The following is a 15,582-nucleotide window of genomic DNA, read 5'->3' as shown; positions in this document are numbered from 1 at the left end:
TCTGCGGATTCAACATGACACAAGGAATGCATTGATACCACATTTATGATTTTCTGACAAACTTTTCAAAAGTTATCGGCCAAAATAGCCATTTTTACCAGATCTCATGACCTGTAGGTGGCGCTGTTCCCAACTTTGGCATGGACACTCAGATCATGGTTTCGATAAAGCGTACCAATTTCCGTTTCGATTGATTAAACTTTGGCTGAGATACAGCCTCTGAACCAATTTTGGGTCAACCTCGTTAAGTTTGCAACATCATGACTTTTTTTTTAACCAGTATGGCATGAAATTCTGTTCAGTCATTTCTGTGAAGCTCAGTCCAAAGATCATTTGAGCAAATGTTTGGACAAAATTGGACAAAATATGAAGGAGGAGTAGCAAAAAAACTGTTTATCATTTGCTCCAATATGGCGGAAAGTCACATTGTTGGAAAATGACAACTGAGATATTGTCTGAATCGGCATAAACAAACGAACATAATGACATAAAGCAATCAAAATTTGAACAATGTTTTCAAAAGTTATAAGCGTTTTTGCAAAAAAACTTATATCTCAGGAACACTAGGTGGCGCTGTGTTCAAAATTTTCATGTCCCTTCAGGACATTTTGTCGATCATCCTTACCAAATTTTGTGCTAATATGTCAAATAATTTAAAAGATATTGCAATTTATGACAAAATTCAAAATGGCGGACACGTGGTACATCCAATCCTGGCAAAATTGATATCCACAGAATCGACATGACACAAGGAATCCATAGATACCACATGATTTTCTGACAAACTGTTCAAAAGTTATTGGCCAAAATAGCTATTTTTCATATCTCATGACCCATAGGTGGCGCTATTCCCAACTTTGGCGTGGAACCTCAGAATATGCTTCCGATGAAGTGTACCAATTTTCGTTTCGATTGATCAAATTTTGGCCGAGATACAGCCTCTTAGCCAATTTTGGGTGGACCTCGTTAAGTTTGCGACACCATAACTTTTTTTTTCCCAGTAAAACAAAAAAATCGGGAACAGTACTTTTATGCGGCTCAGTCCGAAGATCATTTGAGCACATGTTTGGAGAAAATTGGACAAAATTTGAAGGAGGAGTAGCGAAAAAACTGAATACTCTACTTTTCAAAATGGCCACTACTGTAATGGGCGGGGTCTTAATGTACAGTATTGGTTGTGATCAGCATGATGAGTGGAATCGGGTGGACTAAGTTTCATGTATTTAGATCAAAGCGTTCAAAAGTTATAGCCATTTCAATGTTGCATTTTTGAACTGGTGGTGGCGCTATAGAGTTGGATCTAGAGACTAAAAATTTGGCTCAATTACTTTTCATGATCATCTCTATAACCATGCCAAATTTCATCATTTTCCTACTTACGGTTCATAGGGCTGCCATAGACTCCCATTTGCGGAATAATAATAATAAGAAAACTAACAGATACAATAGGGGCTTAAGCCCGTTGGGCTTGGCCCCTAACTAACAGATACAATAGGTGCCTTGCCCTTCGGGCGTGGCCCCTAATAATAATAATAATAATAAGAAAACTAACAGATACAATAGGTGGCTCAGCCCCTTCGGGGCTTGGCCCCTAATAATAAGAAAACTAACAGATACAATAGGTGGCTCAGCCCCGTCGGGGCTTGGCCACTAATAAGAAAACTAACAGATACAATAGGTGGCTCAGCCCCTTCGGGGCTTGGCCCCTAATAAGAAAACTAACAGATACAATAGGTGGCTCAGCCCCTTCGGGGCTTGGCCCCTAATAATAAGAAAACTAACAGATACAATAGGGGCTTAAGCCCGTTGGGCTTTGCCCCTAATAATACAACTAACAGATACAATAGGTGGCTCAGCCCCTTCGGGGCTTGGCCTCTAATAAAACTAACAGATACAATAGGTTTCTCAGCCCCTTCGGGGCTTGGCCCCTAATAAAACTAACAGATACAATAGGTGGCTCAGCCCCTTCGGGGCTTGGCCCCTAATAAAACTAACAGATACAATAGGTGGCTCAGCCCCTTCGGGGCTTGGCCCCTAATAAGACTAACAGATACAATAGGTGGCTCAGCCCCTTTGGGGCTTGGCCCCGAATAAAACTAACAGATACAATAGGTGGCTAAGCCCCTTCGGCGCTTGGCCCCTAATAATAATAAAACTAACAGATACAATAGGTGGCTCAGCCCCTTCGGGGCTTGGCCCCTAATAATAATAATAATAAGAAGAAAACTAACAAATACAATAGGTGGATCAGCCCATTCGGGGCTTGGCCCCTAATAAGAAGAAAACGTCTCAACGTATGTAACCCAGGTTCCCTGAGAGGGAACGAGACGCTGCGTTGAGACGCGGTGGGAACGCTCTGCGTGATTGCGTCGTGAAGCACGTGTATAATCAGTCCAATGGAAGAGCGAGACGTCATAGGCGGTGACGTCATAGACCAGGAAGCTATAAAGCACACCAGAAAACAGACCGCGACAGCTTCTGAAAAAGCCTGAAGCAAGTCGATCAGGGCATGCAGGAAGTATGGTGGGAGAACGCAGCGTCTCGTTCCCTCTCAGGGAACCAGGGTTACATACGTAACCTGAGACGTTCCCTTTCAAGGGAACTCGAGCTGCGTTGAGACGCGGTGGGAACCCCATACCCACTACGCCATAAGACAAATGCCCGTTCTGTGTGAAGTCCTTGCGCACACTAGAAGCAAGCAACCTAGCCCCGGGAGTGGAGAGGTGTAGGTCATAAAATCTGACAAATGTATGAGGTGAGGACCAGCCTGCCGCATTACAAATATCCTGAAGGGAAACACCCGAAATTAAAGCCTAGATGCAGCCATACTCCTAGTAGAATGGGCCTGAACAGCCACAGGTGATCGCTGTCCGGCCGCTTCATAAGCAAGTGAGATAGCCTCAACTACCCACTTGCTCATTATCTGTTTAGATGCAGGGCAACCTATCTTAGGTTACCCGAAGCAGACAAATAATTGTTCTGATAAACGCCACTGAGCAGCTCTGTGGACCTAAGCATCCAAAGCCCGGACAGGGCATAACAGATTTAAGATTTTCCTGATCTGGGGTATTAAAGGTGGAGGACAGAAGGCCTGGAGCACAAATGACCGCACATTTAGTAGGGACCTAGAAATACAACCCGATCTGGGGTGAAGAAATACTACCACCAACCAGGTGCAAATCCAAGTACGTGCAGGCTAGAGGATGACACGGGAGTGGATTTTCACTCCTGTCCCGTCCCACTCCCATAGAAAGAAATCTTATCCCGTCCCACTCCCAGACCAAAGTTTAAAAAATAATCCCATCCCATCCCGCTCCTGGTAAATTGACTCCCACTCCCATCCCGCTCCTGTTTAAACTGACTCCCGCTCCTGTACCACTCCCATATACGGCAATTTTCGCTTGATGAACGAAGCGATGCTTGGCTGATTTTTTCTCGAATTTGCCTTGCAAGTGTACCTCTTCAGACCGCTCGTCCCTGAATCACTTGCGTACTTGACTAAGACTAAGCATGTCTTACAAGCAGCGTACATTGTGCTATCACCGTCACATTCTACTCTCATAAACTTAATTAATATTTCAGACTTTCCGACCAGTTCTGTGAACTTAATAGACATGTCATTACTTCTGACTTTGCGCTGTAAATCATTTTTTGCCACATCGACTTCTCCGCGGCTGTTAGCTCCCTCCATCACTGCTCTTTGAAATCCGGCGGTAGGCCGTGACAAAAAGCACTGATGGCTTCTGGGACGGCTGGGTCGTGTAGGTATTTTTTAATTGCGTTACATTGTAGGCGTATTAAAAGGAAACTACAAAATGGTGCATTTTACTTTTTTCTTTTTTTGTCGTCTTTGCTATTGGTTGATTCCCGCTCCCGTCTGCTCCCGTTAACCATTTATCCTGTACCGTCCAAATCCCGTGATTAATAGCAAAGATGACTCCCATCCTGCAGGAATCCCACAGGAATCCCGTGACCCGTGGGATTCCCGAAAAAATGTCAGCCTCTAGTGCAGGCCTCAGCCTCATGTACCACGGAGAAGACGAAATTAGGGATCTCTCCTCAGAGATAGACCAGCAAAGAAACATTCATTACAGAAATCAAGTACTGTACCAAAAAGGGCAGAAACGAGATTCAGAAGGCGTTCTCTGCACCAGGCCGAGAACAGCATATTAGTCTTCTCGTGGAGGGAGCTCTAGACTGGAGTATGGTCTCCACGACCTCGGTCGAGAAACCTGAATCTATGAGCTGGGCCCCCTCAGAGGCCGAGCCCACAGTATCCACAACTCCAGAGCTCCCAGGAGCACAGATATCGGGAAAAGCGTATAGGTGTAGTGGCAACCACACCTATTACATTACATCCAGTCCAAGCGGAGCTGGATGCGTGAGGGAGAAACACAAGGGGCAATGCATTGTACAAGCGATGCGAAAGGTCGACTTGTAGTTTGACCGAAGTTCTCCCTAAGAAGCTCCACCACCTCGGGGTGAAGTCTCCATTCCCCGGGCCACAGCCCCTGCCTCAACAGGATATCTGCTCTGATATACGAGACCATCAGTGTGTTGTCCGGACCCTTCGCCGACCAACCACTCATGATTGCCCCCGACTTGTGAGGGAAACATCCGTCGATAGCATTATGCGTCGACAAGAAGCCCCCAACACTGGGCCTGGGCGAGGAACCAAGGTTCTTCCACATGACCGAGGCACGAAGGCATAGCCGCGTGACCTTGATCATGCGAAAACGGATTTCCCCTCGGAGAAAACCCCTTGGTCCCGAGCCACCACTGCAGGGGTCTCATGTACAGAGGGCCAAAAGTAACTACGTTGGACGCAACTGCCATGAGCCCAAGCCAAAGACCATTCACCGAGCGGCCACTCATGACCGCCCCCCATCCTGTGAGGGAAGCATCCGTCGATAGCGTGACGCGTCGACAAGAAGCACCCAGCACTGGGCCCTGGGCGAGGAACCAAGGCTTCTTCCACATGACCGAGGCACGAAGGCATAGCCGCGTGACCTTGATCATGCGAAAACGGATTTCCCCTCGGAGAAAACCCCTTGGTCCCGAGCCACCACTGCAGGGGTCTCATGTACAGAAGGCCAAAAGTAACTACGTTAGACGCAACTACCATGAGCCCCAACAGTCTCAGAAACTGTTTGCAGTGAGTGACTGACCTAGTTTTACATTCTTTACGGCTGTGAGAATCGCAGAAATACGTGCAGGAGACAGACGTGCTTGCATTGTTGTCGAATCCCATAATACACCTAGAAAGTGGTCCTCTGAGCTGGGAGGAGTACACTCTTTTTGGTGTTGAGCCGCAACCCCAACCTCCTTATGTGGGACAGAACGACATCTCGATGTTGAACTGCCAAAAGCTCGGACTGAGCTAAAAATCAACCAATCGTCGACATAATTTAATACGCGAATGCCCTGGAATCTCAGAGGAGCCAGAGCTGCATCCACGCATATTGTAAAAGGTGTGGGGTGATAACCTAGGCCGAATGGAAGAACCCGATACTGGTATGCTTCGCCCCTGAAAGCAAACCTCAGGAACCTCCTGTGATGAGGATGGATAGATAAGTAAGCGTCCTTTAAGTCTATTGTGACAAACCAGTCCTCGGACTGAATCTGTGACACAATCGTATTTAGCGTAAGCATAATATGCTGTTTAATTGATGGAGGTCTAGAGTAGGACGCAACCCCTCATCCTCTTTCGGAACAATGAAGTAATGGCAGTAAAACCCTGACTGTCTGCCGGGAGGAGGAACCCCTTCTACAGCTCCTTTTGCAGAAGTGTCAGTACTTCCTGCTCCATAACCAAAGCCTGCTCGGGGTCCACCACAGTGGGGAGGACCCCTAGAAATCTGGGCGGACAAGAACCGAATTCTGAACCCTTTTCTATAGTGTGCAGGACCCACCGAGAAATATGTGGCAGTAGTTTCCACGCTGCCAGAAATTCTACTAGGGGAACCAGTCTCTCAAGACTGGCCTCTGGATTTGGTTGAACAGTCAGTACGGTGCCCTGAAGCGGCGAACCGGCAGGGAACAACCGAACTGACCGTTCTACGACCCTCCTCGGAGGATCGTATGGGGACGCTGACACCTCGGTGCCCTGAACGGCGAACCGGCAGGGAACAACCGAACTGGCAGCGCTGCGACCCTCCTCAGAGAGTCGCACCCCAGAGGGCGCCGAGGAGAAACGATTTCTCAAAACCGTCCCTGCCCCGAAGGAGCCCTCAGAAGCTTTATTAGAGATGACAGTCCTCAGATCTTGCCTCCCTTTAAATAACTTAGTTCCAATGGCCCTCCTCGGAGGATCATTGGAAAAAGCAGGCACCTCGGCACCCTGAAACGGCGAACCGGCAGGAAAACCGAACTGACTGCTCTACGACCCCCCTCGGAGGATCGTTTGGGGACACTGACACCTTGGTGTCCTGAACGGCGAACCGGCAGGAAAACCGAACTGGCAGCGCTGCGACCCTCCTCAGAGAGTCGCACCCCAGAGGGCGCCGAGGAGAAACGATTTTCTCAAAAACTATCCCTACCCCGGAGGGGACCACCCTTTAGAAGCCTGATAGCCTCAGCATCAGGGCTTCCTATTGTCCAAGCTTTTTTAGAGATAAAATAGTCCTCAGATCTTGCATATCTCTAACTGGCTAGACTGCTACCGCCACCCAAGTCCCCTTTGATTGTGGAGGAGCCCAAATGGCGATGCTCGCTGTGCTGCGAGGAGCTTAGTAGACTGAGACTGCTCCGCCCAGCAGTCTCAGGAACATAGATTGGTGAGGAAGAAACCTCTGGAACGCCGCTGAACGGTTTATTCTTAATTTTTTGAAAGCGGAGCATCCAGAAGAACAGACATAATTTTATCTTATTTTTCTTTACTTTTAAATCAGAAAAACGTATAAATATATATATATATATATATCAGTCCGTGGCCACCAGCAGGAAAACAACCGAACTGGCCGTGTGCGACCCTCCTCAGAGAGTCGCCACCCAGAGGACGAAGAGGAGAAACGATTTCTCGAAACCGTCCCTCCCCAGTATAGTTTATCTGTTTTTGCACGACGCAATTCTCGAATAGCGTCAGTGCTGACAACCTCACATTCATCCATGTCTTTATAATTTACCCACCAGCGTTGCCTAATAAAAAATTTTTATTTAGATGGCTGGTGGGTAACGTCGGGGTTAAAAATTATGACGCCGACTCGGGAGAGAGAAAGCTAGCAAGCGTCTCTTTAACCCGAGGCACTGTCATACCATGATACTTAATACCCATAGCATTACTATAGTTAGACGTAGGGCATTAAACACATAAAATAGAAACCGACTTATTCCACGATCTTGACACCTCAGTGTGGTGTGGAGATAGGGAAAAACGGCAGTCCCCGACGAGGAGGCTGAGATACAGAGTTTTTCTGTTTTTAGATATATTTCATCTAATAAACTCCTTATTTTCACTCTCATAAAGCTCAGCTGGCCAGAAAATATTTAACTAGCAACAGCACTAGATAAACCTCCTTTTAAAGCTCCTCTTTATTCAACAGAGTTATGAGCTGACTTATTTATTCATTTATTGAAAACTCAAACATCTGCCTTTTTTTAATATCTTTATTTGTTTTGTTCTCTTTTTCTAAACAAAACACTAACGATACCAATTCCTCTGAACTGGAAATCGCCAGCACTGGATCTGGCAGGTGAAAGCTGAGATAGGGCGGAGCCCGTCCCAACCCCCGCTGTCAGATCCGTTTGCGAACCCCAAAATGCGAGTCGCCGCCGTGCATCAGCAACAGCGGGACCCGCGCGGGGAGCGCGAACCGAACCGTCCTCCTCGAAGAACGCCCGGCGGGAGCGGAGCGTCCTCACGGACAGCTTCTCGCAATGCTCACAGTCAGCCCCCTCGAGAACTGACTGTGGCATGCTCCACTCCCAAATAGTAACAAAAAGCTGATGTGTGTGTCCCCACCCGTGATATAACGTGGGCAGGGAACAACACAAAAGCTGCTTGCTCTCTTTTGCCATAATATATATATATATTGCAACTTGACAGACAACAATAAATATGACAAGGACAGAATACACAGATCGCTTGCTGAAGGCAACAGAAGCTGTCGCGGTCTGTTTTCTGGTGTGCTTTATAGCTTCCTGGTCTATGACGTCACCGCCTATGACGTCTCGCTCTTCCATTGGACTGATTATACACGTGCTTCACGACGCAATCACGCAGAGCGTTCCCACCGCGTCTCAACGCAGCTCGAGTTCCCTTGAAAGGGAACTAACAAATACAATAGGTGCCTCAGCCCCTTCGGGGCTTGGCCCCTAATAAGAAAACTAACAAATACAAGAGGTGCCTCAGCCCCTTCGGGGCTTGGCCCCTAATAATAAGAAAACTAACAAATAAAATAGGTGCCTCAGCCCCCTCTGGGCTTGGCCCCTAATAAGATAACTAACAGATACAATAGGTGCCTCAGCCCCTTCGGGGCTTGGCCACTAACAAGAAAACTAACAGATACAATAGGTGCCTCAGCCCCCCTCAGTTTTGCTGGCACCCAATGAGGAAAATCTGTTACTGCGCCCAAAAACGAAAGCTCATTTTTTTAGATATCATCCTCAAATTTGGAACACAACTTGTTTATATTTATGGTTTTGAATTTATATCCGTTTTAGAGTTCAACTTGTTTCATAAAATATATATTTTATATAAAATAATGTTCATAAATAATTTTCATAAACTTAAACCTATATAACTTTTTTTTGGATTTACTTACTTTTTTTTTTTTTACTTCAGCCATAATCTGCCAAGGGTCTTCTTTAAAATGATGACAGAAACTTAAGTCTGTGCTCCCAAGATTCAAATTCTTATGACAGTTTTTTGATTTGGACATTTTTGTCCTCTATGTAGCTATGTGTAACTTTTTTTAATTGATGCACAAGGGTTTAAGCGAGCTCTTAACGCATAATAGTCCGTCACATCTATTGCGATCTCAAAATTCCGGCCAGTTGATAATACCTAGAATATCAAAATCGACTGCTGGCGGTAGATCCTTTTCCTATTTAGCACCAAAACTTTGGAACAGTCTTCCTAACATTGTCCGGGAAGCAGACACACTCTGTCAGTTCAAATCTAGACTAAAAACACATCTCTTTGACCTAGCATACACACAACACATTATAGACTTCTATAAATCAATGTTAGGCTGCAAAGATTAGGTCAGCCGGAACCGGGAACACTTTCCCATAAATCCTGATGTACTTGTTACATCATAGGAAGGATGGCGTCTACGCTAATATTAGTCTCTCTGTTTATCCCGAGGTTTACTGCAGTCCGCCGAATCCAGGCCGTATCCGGATCTAATGAAGGACCTGTGCCTGGACACAACGACAACGCAGTCCTTACGTGTCAACTACTCTCTCCACTGTAAAGGACTTCTTCCCTTCCCTTTACCTCTGTACAGATAAAACGTTGTCGGGATAATTCCGGTTCACTTGACTACGCGGAAGCGGTAAAAAAATCTGTATTATATATTTTTCAAGGCTTGTACTTTGGAACCTATTTCATGGTTTGCGCTCTCGAGCCACCAGGCACTGTTTTGGGCAAATGAGAGGCCGGATCGCACTAAGGGTTTTCTGTTCTAGGCCCCTACTAATGGTCGTTGCGACAGAACTGAATCAATCAAAACTAACTTCAGCTAGACAATAACTTTATTCTTGAGCTGCTGTAAAGCCAAAACAATATCTGTTACTTTAATGTCCTATTATCACTATAAAGCTGCTTTGAAACAATCTATATTGTTAAAAGCAATATATAAATGAAGGTGACTATCACAGCTGTTGCTATGAAACCTTGTTGAGAACTTTTTGCATCTGTCTTCATCTGTCTGCCTGTAAGCACATTGTGACAGATGACCAGACCACCCAAAATTGACGAAAGTGTTCAGTTGATCCGATCCAGAACAATAGACCTCTAATGGCAACACCTGGTACTCTGGTGACAAATGATGGTTGAGAAGAAGATGAACACCTGGGGCCATATTTGCTAGAAATGTTTTCTTATGCAGGAACCAAAGAGTCTTCGTACTGGATGAACTGCCTCTTATGCTTACCCAAAGATACATAAATATTGGTGTTAAAGACTCACCATCAAACCCCAAGAAACACATTGAGGTCCCCCCACAATTAAAAAGTTTATTTTTCAAATTTGAAACTGCATTATTTTTTACTTACAACTTACAATACACATATTGCCATTTTATTAATTAAAAGAAAACAAAATGGAAGTAAATGAGTTCAAACTAATCAGGGTAGGACCGTGTTCATTCGTTGAGAAAAATTAGATAAACAGCGAATAATTAGTTATTCGGGTTTAAAAAAAACAACAACAAAAAAACATACGTGCCAGAGAAATATAAGCTGATTATTTCAGGAATAGAAATGTAGCCTACCTCGCATCTGTATCTACTCATCAGGCTACTTCTTTGGCATGCCACTGGTTTTATTTAGCAAAATCTGTGTGGGAAAGCTGTGTGACGCACTGGACAAAACCAGGAGATTAATTTACATTGTAGCAAAACGCAGACCAGTATCAATGTAGGTGTAAATACACACAGGGGTGATAGTAGAAAAAAATCCTGAGCCTGAACTTTTTTCCCTCGGACAGATGCGTAAGGGCGAGTTTATCCTCCGCTAATTTCTGACACAAAGTGTTCTCTGACACTTCTAGTCTTCTTATATTGTTGTCATATATTTTTGTCATTATTTTTTGAGTATGCAAGACACACACAAACACATGCCTATCTTCATAACTCTTTTTAGTTTTTTTAATTCGACCCAAATCCTAAATTTCACTTGCACTGCACTGCAATGTATTTTTTTCATGATTAATATTGCATTGCAAAATAATGTGTGCTGGTCAACTAGTCTAAAATTAAGAAACCCCTAGAAAACAGTAAAAAAAAAAAAAAACATTTGTACATTTAAGATAGTTCTACTTAATTTGTTATTCCAATATCCAAATATGATAGCCTACTTGATAAAAAGAAAAGAAAAAAGGGCTTTTACTTGTGCCGTGCTGTCTTTGCATTTGAACATTCCACATTTTAAACAGGACACGCATTAGCTGAATAAACGTTATCCAATACAAAAATCCTTATAGAAAATAGTTGACAATGAATAGACAGGAGTCCTGTCACAGGACCAATAATAGCAAAACGAATCACTTATTCTAAAAAGAAAATCAAATATATGTTAGAAGAATCTGACATAGGGCTGTGTTAATACTAAAACGTCCGTCATTTAACGAATTTTAAAAACACGGGATGGATAATAAAAAATGCTTTCTGGCATTTTGACAGGAAAAAAACCACAACCAAGAACAAAACAGTTCGTAAATTTTCATTTTACAATTATCTCTCTCTGTGCGCGATGTCTGTGTTTGTGAGAGAGAGCTCGCGCAGCACTGATACAACGGTTTCTTATCCATAAATAACGCACTAGTTTTCATTCAAAATTATTATGTAACATAATTAGGTACTCTAGTTATTATAACACAATAATGTAACACATGCAGGCTACGTTTCTCAACACTGAGAATGAATAAATAAACGCCTGTTTGCAGACTGTTATCAGTAAATTAATCCACAAATCACAGCACTTTCATAATCAGTAAGCCATAGTGATTTTGATTTTATTTAGATTTTTTGTTCATCAATACTTAAACATTTTATAATTTGCATGGCTGTATGATGTCTTCATCTTATCTGAGTGACATGAATGACGGAGTATTTTAAGATAACCCATGCGATTGCGATCACTCCTTGTTTTAATAGAATCCAGATTAAGTTAACTCAATACAATACTTAAACTTTCCACATCCACCCCAGCCCGTTTACCTTCAGGAGTCAGAAGTACCGTGACTACTACTGTCCAAGGGGGAAATCCATCAGCCGGAAGTTGAAGCCTCGCGGGAGCCGCCATTGTAGCAGAACTTCACCTGCTTTTAGCAGTCCATTGACTCCCATTCATTTTGGCGTCACTTTGACAGCGAATAACTTTACATCTGAGGCGTCCAAAGACTTAATTTGTCCATTATATATTTCTAAATAAACACGACAATGTTTAAAAGGCTCCATTACTTTGTATGTTACGTTATGGCCCCGTAGAAGCCGTTTTTGTTAAAAACAGACTAACGATTGCGTCATAACCACGCAACTTTTTGTCGCACAATAGAGACATTATCGTATAGATAGGAGGAGAAGCTCGCAGGCAATCGGGGGGACGTCCCGTCAAGGGGAGAAGCCCATAGATAATGAGTCCATAAAAGCAACGGGACAAAATATTTCAACAACTTTTTTGGGGAATTGGAAATAATTTGGTATGTGGCAAGTGAATACATATGAAGTGATTAACGTTGGCAATTTTCACGCACAGCTACTAGAAGATTTACGTCTGTCAGACAGGTTACTCACGTCATCAAGCTTAGTTTGAGTCGGTTTGAGTCTGCGCGTCAGGAACGGAAGTGCTAAAAAATCGCAAAAAATAGGCTTCAACTGTCTCAACTGAGTTCCAATGAGATGGCTCTGTCCACTTCTTGTACTGTCTATGCTACTGTCCTCGCTTATGAACTCAGTCAGAGGCGGCCGCGGGAGTGGAAGCGGGATCGAGCGGGATTCTTTATTGCTGTCGATTTTCAGTCTCTTTTTAATGATAGGCCTTACGCATCTGTCAATCATACCAGCTTGCTATTTGGGGAATGAACCCAGCGCTATGATTGGTCGAACTCCGTTTTTTTTTTTTTTTTCTTTTTTTTTTCGCAGACACGTCTGTACGCCGGAAATCCGGCGTGGTGCCGGAGCGCTATCAGGCCTGTACACAGCAATCATATATTTTATTTTAGACAGCATGCTGCGTGTTGAACAAGGGACATTAAGGTGCCTCTATTATGTTATTTTAAAGGTTCCTAATTTTGTTTTGGGTAACACTTTAGAATAATGGTCCTTCATTAATAAGTAACTATGCAGGAAGTCGTACTACATTAACACTTCAGATACTACTATTAACTAATATAGCAACAAGCTTAAATAATCAGTAAGTAATATCAAATTTAGGAGACAGTTCCTTATTAGGTAATCAATAATTACCTAATGAGATCAGCCTCATTAATAACTATTAGCTAACTGACAAATTATAAAGAACATTATTATTAATAACATAATTTTTACTCTGAATATAGTCATAAAATGCATCACTAATTACTCAAATGTTAACTAGTCAATATGCAGGAACTACCAGTGATCTGGACCATTATTTTAGAGTGAAAAATATCTTTTTCACTTTAACATAATGGTCCAGATCACTAGTCTGGACCAGTCACTTGAACAGTGATTAGGTACTTGAGTAATTAGTGATGCATTTTATGACCATGTTCTGAGTAAAAAAAAAAAGACAATCTTCAAGAGCTACTAGTGATCTGGACCATTATTTAAAAAAAAAGTATGTTCTATATTGTATGCATGTGTAGTATGATTGTAATCCTGACGTACTACATTCGCCATGTTTTCATTATCATGCGACCTACCAGCGTCAGTTGCGTCGCTTCACCTCCATTCACAAATTTTCTCCTGTGGCCTCATGTGAGAGTAAAGTGTCCATCGTATGCATACTTCAGAATCTCGCCAGAAGAAGTAGGTCATCCGGGTACTTTTTGCCCACTCTTTTATGAGTACTGAGTCTTTAATGAGTACAATGGCGTTGATTGTACCATATCAATCCGAGCATGAGTCCGATGATGAAACATTGGAAGAACTAGTTATTCAACTTCCATTTCGAGAATGACTTGAGCAGGACTTTTCTCAGTCGCTACTCAGTTTGAGGTACATTATGAGATGTTGCAACTGTAATCCCTAAACATCAGCATTAACAAGGGAATGTCCATCAATAAACTGATGTGTATATTTCTAATTTATTGCAGTGCACATGCTGGAACTGTATCATAACAGCGCATACGCTAGCCAAGCACTAAAGTGAATGACTGAAGTAACATTGAAGTTTGTAAAATAAATCTTACTTCATCCTTTATCATTACCCAAAGTAGTAAGAACGACAGACAATCTGCATTAATGGACATAATTTTAGGTAATACTGGCCCACAGCTGCTTAGCAGAACTATCTGAGTAAGACAGTAATAACGTGAGTTAGCCGGTTAGCCGGAGACCTACACAATATAAAACACAAAACGACCCATTTTGAAAACCCGTTAGAACATATATTAATCAATAATTAATCATACTTACAGGTTGTGATTCTGAGGACCAAGCTGGTCCAAATAAACTGGGTATCGACCCCAACCTAAGCATTTTGCGAATTCTGCGTTGATCTCCCCTTGATTTGAGAAGCAGCCGTGAGTAAATTACAGGAACACAACCACTGATTCTTTGCAGTCTCGTCTTTTGGAAGTGAAAATAAAACAAATTTACTTCAACAGCGTAGACACAGCGTCTTCTCGACATGATGTTAATCATACAACATGCTAAGGTGTTTTTGGCGGGTCATGTTGTAGGTCGACAACTTGGAACATAGGTGGGCATTATGCAAATGTGTTACCCAGTGATGTGTATCTTTAATGCAGTTGGGTTCGAATTCCTGACGACTCGTTTAGGCGCTTCAGAGTCAATTCTTTCTTTTGGTAGACAGTAACTTTATTTATCTTGTAGTTTCAACTTTACAACTTTGCAGACTTTTCAGATTCACAGACAGCTATATGACACACTGCAAGAAAGATAATATTCAAAAAACTATAATAGGGGCACTTTATTATTTCCGAAACAATCAGCTAATATTTCTATTTTGGCACATAGGTTGTTGAACCCATGCCTTTAATCCGCAGCTCAAATGTGCTGTGTAACACAAGATTAAACCTCTTTGGTTCTCGCACGTCAAGCGAGCATGCTTGACCTTCTGTTGGTTTACCACAACTGATGTGTGAGTTGATGAATGTTTATGTGAATAAAAGTCTTAATTCAATCGAGTCTCTTTAGAAAACGTGGACTAACCCGCCCAATCCAAATGGATTAGTTTTACGATCTCTTTATGAACTTTTTGAAGCGTCAAAGTTTCAGTTGCATAGCTGTCCATGGAGATTTCCTCTCATATTTCATCAAAAAGATCTTCATTTGTGTTCCAAAGATGAATTAAAGTCTTACAGGTTTAGAACGACATGAGGGTGAGTAATTAATTACAGAATTTTCATTTTTAGGTGAACCCTTTAAGGCAGGATGGTACGCTGTAAATTTGACATGTTTTAACATGTTCATTTTCAAAAAGGTTTCAAACTCCCTGGACACAAATTGAAGTTCATTACCTGAAAAGATTACCTTAGGTAATCCATAGTTTGCAAACATACCACACATAACCTCAACTGTTACTTTGGTAGTAGTAGTAGTAGTCATCAACTTAATTTCTGACCAACATGAATAAGCATCGATTGCCAATAGATACTAGAAACTGCCAATAGAAATAATTGCCAATAGAAATACTTTTTCTCAGAAATCAATATGCACTTTCTCCCATGGATAATCAGGACATTTCTAGTAA

General features: G+C 42.7%; 1 protein-coding gene and 1 long non-coding RNA gene across 2 annotated transcripts in view; both read left to right on the top strand.

Moving 5' to 3' along the window:
- The window catches only part of LOC143740177 (putative ribonuclease ZC3H12C), an 82,345-nt gene that overhangs the window by 29,541 nt on the left and 37,222 nt on the right, over positions 1-15,582 (top strand). The window lies entirely within an intron of this gene.
- On the top strand, positions 1,525-8,323 carry LOC143740131 (uncharacterized). The gene is made up of 3 exons (XR_013204758.1): positions 1,525-1,622; positions 1,954-2,006; positions 8,286-8,323. It is a non-coding gene; the product is annotated as an uncharacterized LOC143740131 (long non-coding RNA).

Source organism: Siphateles boraxobius, unplaced genomic scaffold (genome assembly GCF_051911475.1).
Source record: "Siphateles boraxobius isolate OS27281-9 unplaced genomic scaffold, OSU_SipBor_1 17, whole genome shotgun sequence".
In the NCBI taxonomy this organism is placed as follows: Eukaryota; Metazoa; Chordata; class Actinopteri; order Cypriniformes; family Leuciscidae; genus Siphateles; species Siphateles boraxobius.
This window is presented reverse-complemented; position numbering and strand designations above follow the sequence as displayed.